Consider the following 12220-nt stretch of genomic DNA (forward strand, 5'->3'; position numbering starts at 1 on the left):
TGCTGTCTCCTGGTTTGTTTTTTTCCTTTCTTCTAAGTTACGTGCAAGTCTTCACCTGTATGACAAAATACATCCTCATTTTGAACTAGTAGCTAAGAACAGAAACAGAAAAAGGAGATCTAGGAGGGAGGACAAACCTTTAGAGGCCAGAAGGTCAACAGAGAGCCATCGACCAAATTAGAGCTGTCTCCTCATTTATAGCTGCCAGACCCTGAGGCCTTTACATGCTCTCACTTCATATGACTGTATATCCCAAGGACAATTTTAAAATATATAAATTTTACTTTTATTAAAGCAATTCCTGTTCACATGTTAAAAATCAAATACCACTACAAGGTCTATAACGAAAAAGTATTCCCCTGGCCCACCCCACAGTCTGGCCCCAGGCAACAATCTGAAACACTTTAGTTGTTTCTACTGGTATGTATCTCCACATCTTTAGTAATATACTTATAGGGCTCTTTTTCCTGATTTATCTTTTGAAGCTATTATTTATTAATTTCCTGGTATTTTAGTTGATGACTTAGCTCCCTTATATCATTCTACTTCCTCTACCCTCACAATGGAGATACTGCTTTAGCTTTCTATTTGGGGATAACAAATCATCCCCAAATTGGTAGAGCTTAAGGAAATAATGATTTATAACTCATTGTGCTCCTCTGCATTTGCTGGGTGGTTTGGCTGGTCTTACTTGGCTTCACTTGTGTGTCTGTGGTGTCTGTGTTCAGCTGGTGGCCTGACTGGGAGCTGGAGTCAGCCAGGGCTTCCATCAGAGCTCTTAGATCTCCTCCACATGGCTTGCTTGCGCTTTCTGAGAGCATGGCAGCCACAAGGCAGCATTCCAAAGGGAAGCACTCCAAAATATTGCAAATGGAAGCTGTAAGATCTTATACAGTCCAGCCCCCAAAAGCTCCAGCATCACTTCTCCCACACTGTATTGGTTAACATAAGAGACAGGGAGAGCCTACATTCTAGGGAAAGGGAGGTCATCTCTACTTCTTGACATAAAGTCTCACCACAAAAGGCATGCATGCCTGACTGGCTCAGTCAGTGGAGCATGTGACTCTTGATCTCGGGGTTTTGAGTTTGAGTCCCATGTTGCATGTAGAGATTACTTAAAAATAAAAACTTAGAAAAAAAAAAGGCATACAGAATGGATGATATTTGGCTATAATTTACCATTGCTATATCTAAATTCATTTAATCAATATCAGTATTTAAATTATTGTTTCAATATTTTACATAGTAAAGCCAAATTCAATAGTTACAGTTCCATTTTTTTCACAAAATATTTATTCTTCCTCGAGTTAATGATTACCTTTTGGCATGAGTAGCCTCTAAGGCACCTATCCTTAGTTTTTTCCATCAGATCAATCATCTGTGCACTTTTCAAATCTATCAGACTGCCAGGAGAACTTTTTTCCCAGAGATCTCTATCCTCCATCCTCCTGCTGAAATCTGAACTGGTTCTCTCTAGATGTACTATTTAGCTGTCACCTTGTGACACTGCTTCACTACTTTTCTGTGTTGAGTTTCTCTTTCCCGAATGTTTCTTTCTTTTTCTTCAAACTCCTTTATTTTGCACATCTCCAATACCTTGCTAATAAAGGTAGGGGAGAAATAAACATTTTGAGCCCTTCTTTTCAAAGCACCTTTAATCTCCAACATAAAAAATCTCCAGGGACATCAGGCACAAAAAAACTGAAATTACAACTTTACAAGAGCAAGTTTTCATAATGGTGAAAAAAAAAAAGTGGGGACAATTTCATAAGGTCAGCATAACTGCACAGGAAGCTCTAATGAGTGTAGTATTAAAGGATATTTTAAAAGAGATAAACAATGAAGGTACCCAACTGGTCATAAAATAATAATTAGATTTATATGATTCTTGGGACAAATGTGAAGGACAACCAAAAGGGCCTACTTAGTTTTTGTAAGATGCAAGAAGGAAACATTGGAACTAATGGCAAAAAATGTTATATGAAAATATACTATGTATAATTTTTAATGAAAACTGAACTTCACAATCCATATTTTGTTACTGTGCTAAAACGGAGAATATTTTCAATTCTGACAAAGGCAGGAAAAAAACCTGGATTTGTGAGGACACTACCACTACTCACTATCACTGAAAGCTTGTTCTCTCCTTCTGGATGCATTGGAAGGTTGTAATTCCTCACTCTTTACAGTTTGGCTTGGCCATGTGATTTGACTTGGCCATGACATGATGGCATAATTATGTATCATTTTGAGTTCAAAAGAGTTAACTGTCTGTGCATGACTATCCATCATGATTTTCCATTGCAATCGTGCAAACACATTTTGATACATAAGTACAAAACTGAAATTACTAATGTTATTTGTTACTGCAGCATAACCTAGCCTAAATCAACTAAAATAAGAAAATTGAAGTCAAAAGCAGGTGAACTGGTCACAGAACACTTTAGGTCCTTCCTGGTCTAGAAAAGTTACATTTTAGACAATGAATATATTCATTAAAAACATAATCTTTAGACTCAGAGGTCTGGCTTTGAAACTTGACTATATTACTCAACCAAATGGGTAGCCTTGGGCAGATATTTAGCTCTTTTAGTCTTGACTTCCTGATTTATAAATTTCAGATATTCATGCCTACCTCCTGGATTTGGGGGGAATTAAATAAGATAATGTAGGTCAGATGTCCATGCAGTATTTATACATTGCAACTTTTAACAAAATACTTGTGGTTGTTAAGAGAATTTCCCAAATGTATCATTAAAATTCTGCCAGAAATTTTGTAAGAATTAAGATAGACAATACTATCTTGCCTCAGCAAAAGGAGTGTGCTACAAAAATGTACAGTTGTACTTAATGCCTATCCCAGGTAGTTTTCTAGAACAAGTGATAAGACTTAATATTTGTGAACTCTAAGAGAGGGAAGAAAGATGAAAGAAATAATGTGTTCATAAAACATATCTTAAACTTTACTTTTTAAAAAAGAGATTATCAGGATTGGGGGAAAATGATCAGATTTGGGGGAAAACTACAGATATAGTGTATCTAACCACACCAAAACATTTCACAATGTCTCCTTTTAATAATTATAGATAAAAGTGTAAGAACAAGGATATCTTAATAATATGGTCTAGTGGATTTATAACTGAAAGGATCAATGTCAATGGAGGCATGACACAGGGCTCTGTCTTGGTCCTACATTGTTCATTCATTCATTCAAAAGTCATTTATTGAACACCTACTAGGTAACAGGTATTGTGCTAGTTACTGAGGGTACAGCAAGGAACAAATCAACTTTTCTTAACTTTTTAAATCTGAGGACTTAGATGAAGGTATAGAATGTTGAGCTAAATCTTCTTTGACACACACAAAAAACTACCAGAGAGTAAGCACATTGAAAAGAACGATCCAAATTCAAAATAAGATTACAGCACTAGATTGACTCTAGCATTTAGTTGTGCTTCTCTTGACAATTTATTTAATCTCTTTGAGACTCAACTTCCTTGTAGATAAAATGGAGACAATGATATCTGCTGTTTGACTTGTTTTGAGCTTTAAAGATAATGTAAGTAAAGTATACAGCACAATGCTTGGAATATACTAGATGCTCAAAATATAATAGCTTTTATTACTATGGGAATTACTTCACCAAAAAGAGTCATTTTTCATGCATGCAAGGATTCTCAGAATGTACCACAAGGCCAAGAGAGGTAAAGTGAATGGTTCAAGGTCAAATAATGAGAAATTAACAAAACTTATACACATTGCTCCCTATTTCTGATTAAAATTTTTACATTCTATCTGGTAGGGACCAATATTTGACATTGAAATTCTTGTCATATAGAATGGAGTTATTTAAACAACTTCAAGGTACAATAACATGAAAGTACAAGGAAGTCTTTTGGAGCGCAAAGAATAAGTTCTTATATCTACATAGGAATTTCTGTTTCTATAATTTTAAGCTAATTACAATCATTGTGAACCAATTTTGTTTTTTAAATTTGGTGATATTCCTTTCATCAAAAATAATTGTCCTACCCTATCAAGAAAGTCCTTCTCTGTAAGTGAGTATAGGTTAGATGAAGAAGAGAAGTTGGTACAGCATAAGCATCCTTTCTCTTGGCAATCAAAAGGCTGGATGAAATGGAAAAAAAAAAAAAAGACTGAGCATTTTCTCTGTGGTAAGTAATAGAAATAGTATTGCACAAGATCCTCACAGCAGCCCAATGATGAAAGTATTTAGTGTCCTCATTTCTGTAGTGAGGAAATAGGCTCAGAGGGGTTAAGTGACTTTTCAAGTCACACAACTGGTAAATACCAGAAAGGAGACTCAAATCCAGGTCTTTGTGATTCCATTTCCCATGCTCCTTCTCCTCTACCACATTGCCTCCGGCATGTTTTTGTGTCTATGATGAGCCAGAGTCCTTAACATTACCTCAAAACTAACTGCTTACTTAGGTATGTCATACTTGGCTAATTCCCACTCCCTAGAGAACAGCCATTTTCTTTGTTATGTCAGTATAACAACAATGCAAAGTTTAGGAAATAGCTTTTAAGCTACTAAAATCTTACCAACTAAACAATACTATTTTAATTGTGTTTATATGCATTCATACTTTTATTTTATTTCATTTTTTTATGGTGGTAACTATAAGCCACCAGGTATAGCCACCATGGTGCAAAGAAGCTTTCAGTTTTGGGGTCACAGAGACCCATGAGCTGAAGCCATGCAACAAGTGACAGGAAAGTGATACTTCAACAATGGACTCTGGAGAAAGCATGACACCATATATTTTTAAGTGATTGGAAGCATACTTTACATATAATTTTGTATCATTTATTTATTCACTCATTAAATGCATATTTGCTGAGTGTCTGCTATAATCTAAGCACCATCCCAGCAGCAAAAAGTATAGCAAACAACAACAAAGTCCCTGATCTCACTGAGATTACATATACTGAAGGAAACAGATAACAATATAAGTAAGTAAAATATATTGTATGTTAAAAGTAAGTGCTAAAGAGAGGGAAGAAATAGGCAAAGGAGATAGACATTTGGGTGAGGATGACAGGTACAGTTGAAATTTTAGACAGATTCCAGGAAACCTTTGGCTGAAAAGTTAATAACTAAGTAAAGACCTGAAGGAAGGGGGAGTGGGAGCTGTGGCTGTCTGTGGTGTGTCAAGCAGAATTCTAAGATGACCTCGTGACCCCATTGGCCCTTGGTTTGGTTTCCTGATTATGTTAAGTTACATGGGAAAAGGGATTTGCAGACATCAACCTTAAGATAGGGAGATTATGCACGTGGACCTAACCTAATCACAGGAGCTACGTAAAAGCAGAGAGTTTTCTCCAGTTGGTAGCAAGAGAAAAAGTCAGATTTAAAGTGTGAGAAGCACATAACACAAGGGAGGTTCTCCAATACTGAGATGGAAGGAGCCCCATGAAAGGATCTGGGGAAAGAAAGCTTCTAGGAGATGAAAGTGAAGCCCAGCCTACAGCCAGCAAGAATATGGCAACCCCAGTTGTACAACTGCCAAGAACTGAATTCTGCCAAAAGCTTGAATAAGCCTGGAAGCACATTCTTCCCAGAGTCCCCAGATAAGAGTCCAGCTGGCCTTCGCTCTGATTTCAGTGTGTATGGAGCCAACCGAGCCACATATAGACAAGTGAGGACACAGAAGTAAGGGCATTGTTTCACTCTTGTATTCTTAATGATAATGATATCTTCATTAGCCACACAATATTCTCATGTGTGCCACAATTTACTTAGACCTTCTCTTATAATTAATTCTGTTGCGCAAGTCTTTTATTAGATACTGCAGCAATAAATACCTTCATACACATAGCATTTCCCCTTAGTTTGCTAATTGGTTGTTCCAAGATTATTATAATAGTGGTATATGAGCCCCAATTTTCCTGGACCCTTGCAAGCATTGAGTATTATTATTCTTTTTATTTTTCCTATAAGTAAAAGAGTAGCAACGACTAAAGATCTTTTCCACGAATATTTATAAGAATGAAGACTTATCTCATTTGTTTCTTCATAGCACTACTGTTCACTGATTTTTTTTTTAAAAAGTGGCGTTGTTTATTGAGTTACTGACAGGAGATGCCATCAATTCAAAGAAATTTCAGACTTGATTTGGATCATAACTTGCTCTTCTTTAATCTCCTGGTGCTTAGGGTTCTTCACCTAGGAAATGGAGATGGAGTATGGCATCATATCAAAACAATATTTATAAAGCACTTATAGAAGTGCCTCTTTACATTTCTTTCTATTAACCTATATCTACATATTATCTTTAAAAACCAAAAACATGTTGTATAGTATAAAGAACTCTGTCGGATTAAGTAGTCCTCAAACATCTTATTAGCATACTGTGCAAGCTTTAGTAAGTCACTTCAACTCTCTGTGGCTTAGTTTCTGCATTGATACAATGAGGAAATTGAAATAATACTTTGGTCAATTCTTGCATACTGTTAAGTGTCTATGATCTTACATAATAGGTCCTAACAAGTCAGACATTTGATGTGGTAAATGTCATCCTATGCACAGATACAACAGATCTACTTTTGACCCCCAAATTATTTGTTTCTGACCAATTCTGTCAGAAACTCCTTTTTCATAGTTCCTATTACATCTTGTTTTTTTCCATCATCTCTTCAAATAGTTCCACTTTAGTTTCTATTTTTAGGATGGAAAATCAAACCCAAGTGTCTTCTTCTCTACCAAAAATACCATTGAGCAAAGAATTATAGACATTGAAGGTGTATATTTTACCACTGAAAAGCATAACCCCAATAAATAGTGCTTTGGGAAATTTAACTAAGGTCCAAAGGATTAAAACAGAAATAAATGAATGAGAAGAGTGATAAAATCAAAGATCCAGAAGACACTTAAAAACTCACAAATAAATGTTACTTTATTCCAATACATTTGATAAAATGGATGAATGACTTTTAAGGAAAACATTCCCAAACTGGTTCTTAAAAAACAAAAATGAGTAGATCAATAACCATATATAAAAGATTGAATAGGTGTCAACAGAACATCACTAAAGAAATCTAGCTAATTTTGCTTGTGAATTCTTTCAAACTTTTCAAAGGCAGGAAAAATTACTGTGCTTTTAAAAATATTTCTTAAAGAGCTACGGAGAACTTCCCATTTACTTTGACATTAGTGTAATCCTAATATCAAACATCAAAAAGGATGACAAAGAAAACCCTATAGATCATTTTTTTATTCCTATAAATACAAGAATCTTAAATGAAACATGATTAGATTATGTCAAGCAGGATAAAAATAGAACACTCTTTAATTACCAAGTGGGGTTTATTCCAGTAATTCAAGGATGGTTTAACAAGTTAATTAATTAGCAATTAAATGGACTTTGATGAAATTTAACATTATTTGTGATTATAAAGCTTTCATAAATACAATTCAGAAAGAAAATTCCAGAACATCACTGAGATTTGTAAAAACCAGGATTTAGTAGCAAACATTATACTTACTGGTGAAATTTATTCAAATGTTATAAAATTTATTTGAATATTTATTCAAATCTTATAAACAAGATAAAGATGAAGCTTATCTTTATCATTTTTCAACATTGGAATAGAGATCTTAATAGAATAATAAAAATAAGTAATAAGAATATATAGTGGAAAGGAAAAAATGTTATCATTATTTGCAAATGATATAATTATTTACCCAAGGGCAGACACCATGTCTCTTCTTATTTAACATTATGTCCTCAGTGCCTAATACTTTGGAACATAGAGGGAGTTGAAATATTTACTGAACAAGAAATTAAAATATGGAAGAATTAACTAAAATTGTTTAGAAATAATAGAATGATAGAAAAAGGTAAGCAAATCTGAGACTAACATGAAAATGTATGGTATTCATACATGCAATAATAGCTGGAATGAAATTATTAAGAAATATACAGGGCCTCTATAAACAAAACTATGAATAAAAATTTGAATATCTTCTGAGACATTCATGTTTCTAGATGACTCAAATAAATAAGAATGTGAATTCTCTCCCATTTTTTTTAAAAGATTTTATTTATTCATGAGAGATAGAGAGAGGCAGAGACACAGGCAGAGGGAGAAGCAGCCTCCATGCAGGGAGACTGAGGCAGGACTTGATCCCGGGACTCCAGGATCATGCCCTGGGCTGGAAGCAGATGCTAAACCGCTGAGTCACCCAGAGATCCCCTCTCCCAATTTAATCTACAACTTTATACAGGCTATAAAAATTTCAGTGAAATTTATTCAAAATTGAAAAATGACTCAAATTTCATTTTAAAAATTACAGATATGGGAGCCACAAAAAGAATATAAGATAGAGAAGATCAGGAAGTGAGGACATCTGCCATTAAAAATATCAAAATGTATATAAAACTAATGTAATCTTTAAAGTGTAGTACAGGTCCAGCAATGGGCATGGCTATTAAGTGAGATAAAATAGAGAATCTAGAAATGGATCCACAAATATATTAGAATGTAAAATAGGATACTGATGTAATATGAGCTTGGTTAGAAAAAACACTGCCAGGTGTCACTTTAATAGTTTTTATTTTATGAAAAAATAAATTGATATCATGTCTCAATATAAGCAAAATTATATTCAAAGTTAAAATTCAAACAGTAGGAAAAATGATAAAAGGAATAGAAAAACATATTGCAGAATATTTTGAATGAGCAAGTTTTTTTCTAAACATGATATATACTTGAGAAATTTGACTACACAAGGATTAATTTTTTTTTACAAAGAAAATTAAATAATTAAGGGCAAATGTAATCAATAAGACAATGTAATCAAACATATTTAAACAAATATTGTTACTACTGCTGAATTATTAAAATGACAAACTTCTTAATGGGAAAAAAATGGGTATAGATTTCCAGCCAGGCATCACAGCTTGAATGTATACATTTATCTTGGTTCCCCCTTCAGGAATTCCAGTATAATGACAGTAAAGGAGTGACAAAGTATAGACCTGGAGACAAAAAGAATAATAGGGGAGACAATACAAATGGAAGATGTCCATAACACTTTTAAAAGTGTTAGGGTAGAGAACAGAAAACTGAGTGACTCTGATGCCTTACTAATGGCCCACTGTTTTATAAGCATACCAACTTCCTACCCCTATACATGGCTTTCAATTAGATATCTAGTGCCTGATTCCAAAATATAATTAGACAAGGATCACAAGATATATATGGAAAGCCTCAGATATGAAAGACAGAAAGCAAAATTAACACAAAATAAAAGCTATAACACAAGGATAAAAAGTAAGCTTGAAAATATAATATCTTCATAACAATAAAAGAAGATATAGCATCAATGAAGAAAAAAGGAAAGTTACATTATAAAAAGAGAGCATGTGGGGAATAAGAAAGAACCACAGGAACATAATGATAGCTAAAAGAAAACATCCAGTAAAAATTGGAAGTTCTCAGAGTCTAGAAACTCTAAAAATTCTCCTAGAAAAAAGAAAAATAAGCTAATGAGAATTAATGGGAGCTAACATTATGAGAAATTAGAGGGCTAATTTAAGAGCTATAATGAATAAGAGTTCTAGAAAGAGAGAGTGAGAAAGTGTGTGTGTCTGAAAGACAGAGACAGAGAACAGAGGGAAACCACCAAAGAAATAAAGAATTTCCAAAAAAAAAAAACAAAAAAAAACAGTGGACATAAATTTTCTTAAAGGCTATTCCTACCAATCAATCCAAGTGATGGAAAAGGGCTTGAAAATACATCATGAAATTTTAGTGTCTTAAGAATAAAGAAAAGATTCTGAAAATCTCCATGAAGAAAGATAAAAACACAACAGATCAGAGATCAGAACAGCATTGGACTCTCCAACACCACCATGGATGCTACAAACAATGGAAAAAAATACCCTTAAAATTTTGAGGGAAAAAAATGGTTTCCAACCTAAAATTATATATATGAGTAAATTATCAATCAAATGTGAGAGTAGTAAAACTTTATTTTTAGAAATACAAGTTCTCAAAAGTAAATGGTTTCATGTAGTCTTTGTCAGTATTATACTGGAGTTATATCCTATAGCAAAATTAGGGAAAAGGATGAAATGAGTCCAGGAAAATGGGCTGAAACACAAGGGACCTGCAAACGAATTTTAGACTAGCAAGAAGAAGCCGTAGGATTTCTGTAGCAGGTTAAAATCAACTACATGAGATTGGAGCAAGATGATGGAGACAGATTTTTAAAAAGGAAATTATAGATTACCTAAAGTGTTTAAATCATTAAGAGTGTTATTACTCTGGCAGAGAATTTGCTTATAGAGACTTCTGTAAGTAGAAAATTAAGTAAACCTCAAAATGAGGTAATTCTTAACTTCAGGAAAAACAAAAAGTTGAACCAGAAAGAAAATCTAAACTAAGTAAAATACCTACTCAGTTGTCGGTAATATTTATGCAATAATGATGTGAGAGTGGATATAAATTTAGCCCAGATTTATGATTATCTGTACTGAAAGGATGATCAAAGAGAACTGAATGAGTTTTAGAGGCAGGGTGGGATGGGGGGAATGTGAAAGAAAAAAATAAATCTTCCTCTTACCTAGTAGGAAATTAAGAATAATTCCTGAAATTAAAAAATGAAAAAGTAGCAAAGAAGCATATAATTTAGAAACATAAAATTAAATAAATTAAATATTAGAAGAAGCCATTTAAAAAGTTGAGCATAGTTACCTTTGCATACCGGGTTTGGGAGGGGAAGAAAGATGGAACAGAGAAATGCCATTTTTTGCTAATAATCCTTGTTGTAGTGGAACTTTTAAATTATGCATATGTATCATTTTGCAAAAAAAGTAAATTAATAGTCAAAAGATATGAACTAGAAAAGCAAAAGAAATTTGAAAGATTAATAAGCATATGAAAAGATGCAAAACATCAATAAATAATCAAGTATTCAAATTTTAACAAGAAAATATTTTTCACCTTTTATATTGGAAACAATTTACAAAATTTATAATATCAAGAGTTAGTAAAATGCAGAAAAATGAGCACTCTTACAAAATGCAGGTAGAAGTATATAAATTAGCCTACTTCTGAAGGAGAAATGGCAATTCATATCAAAATTTAAAACATGACTCTGATCCAGCAAATCTGCTTCTAAGGAAATCATGAGAAAACTTTTCAAAAATATGAATAGAAAGACATTTATTAAAGTATTGCTTATAATAGTGAATATGGGAAACAAGCTAAATATTCATTCCATAATGCATTTTTAAAACTAAGTAGGACATTTGTGAAATGGAAACTATGCACAATTAAAATGATATGTAGAGTCATATTTATTGTCATGGAAAAATGTTGGCAATATACTAAATGTTATGAAAAATGCAGGTAAAAATCAGGTAATACCTTAATATTTAAAATTATTATAATTATTTTAGTTTCTAGAAGGTCCCTACCTCCTCCATTATATTATTTTTTTAAGTTTTTTTCCTATTTTGTTTATTCTATTTGAATAACCTTAGGATTATTTTTTGTCACAGTCCTAAGCCATAATGTATGATTCCATTCATTCTCAAACTGTCCATGCATCCATCATTCTACCCACCAACCTATCTACTTACTAAAATACAGTGTGGGATTATGTCTGAATAGTGAGACAAAGGAGAGATACTTGCTTCCTCTTTTCTAACTTCTTCATTTGTCTTAATTTTTCCTCTTACAATAATAAAAAATTATTTTTGGAATCCTCTCCAAAAACAAAATTATTCTCCCACTTAGATAAAATAAAACATAATGGGTATTTGAGGATGGAGGCCCCATGATCCCTGATTTCAAACTATCTAACAAAGCAATAGTAATCAAAATGGTATGGTATTGGCATAAAGACAGACACATAGATCAATGAAATTACAAGCCCAGATATAAACCCACACAAATACGGGTTTGTAAAATAATGAGTATGTAAATAACTTACAACGAAGGAAGCAAGAATATACAATGGGAAAAGACAGTGTCTTTATTAAATGGTATTGGGAGTACTGGAAAGCCACATACAAAAGAATGAAAATTGATCACCATCTTATACCATATACAAAAATAAACTCAAAAAGGATTAAAGACTTGAATGTAAGACTTGAAACTATGAAACTCTTGGGAGAAAACTCTGGGAGTAAGCTCCTTGCATCAGTCTTGGCAATGAATTTTTCGATCTGACTCCAAAAGCAGA

The sequence above is a fragment of the Vulpes vulpes genome, chromosome 12 (assembly GCF_048418805.1).
Source record: "Vulpes vulpes isolate BD-2025 chromosome 12, VulVul3, whole genome shotgun sequence".
NCBI lineage: Eukaryota > Metazoa > Chordata > Mammalia > Carnivora > Canidae > Vulpes > Vulpes vulpes.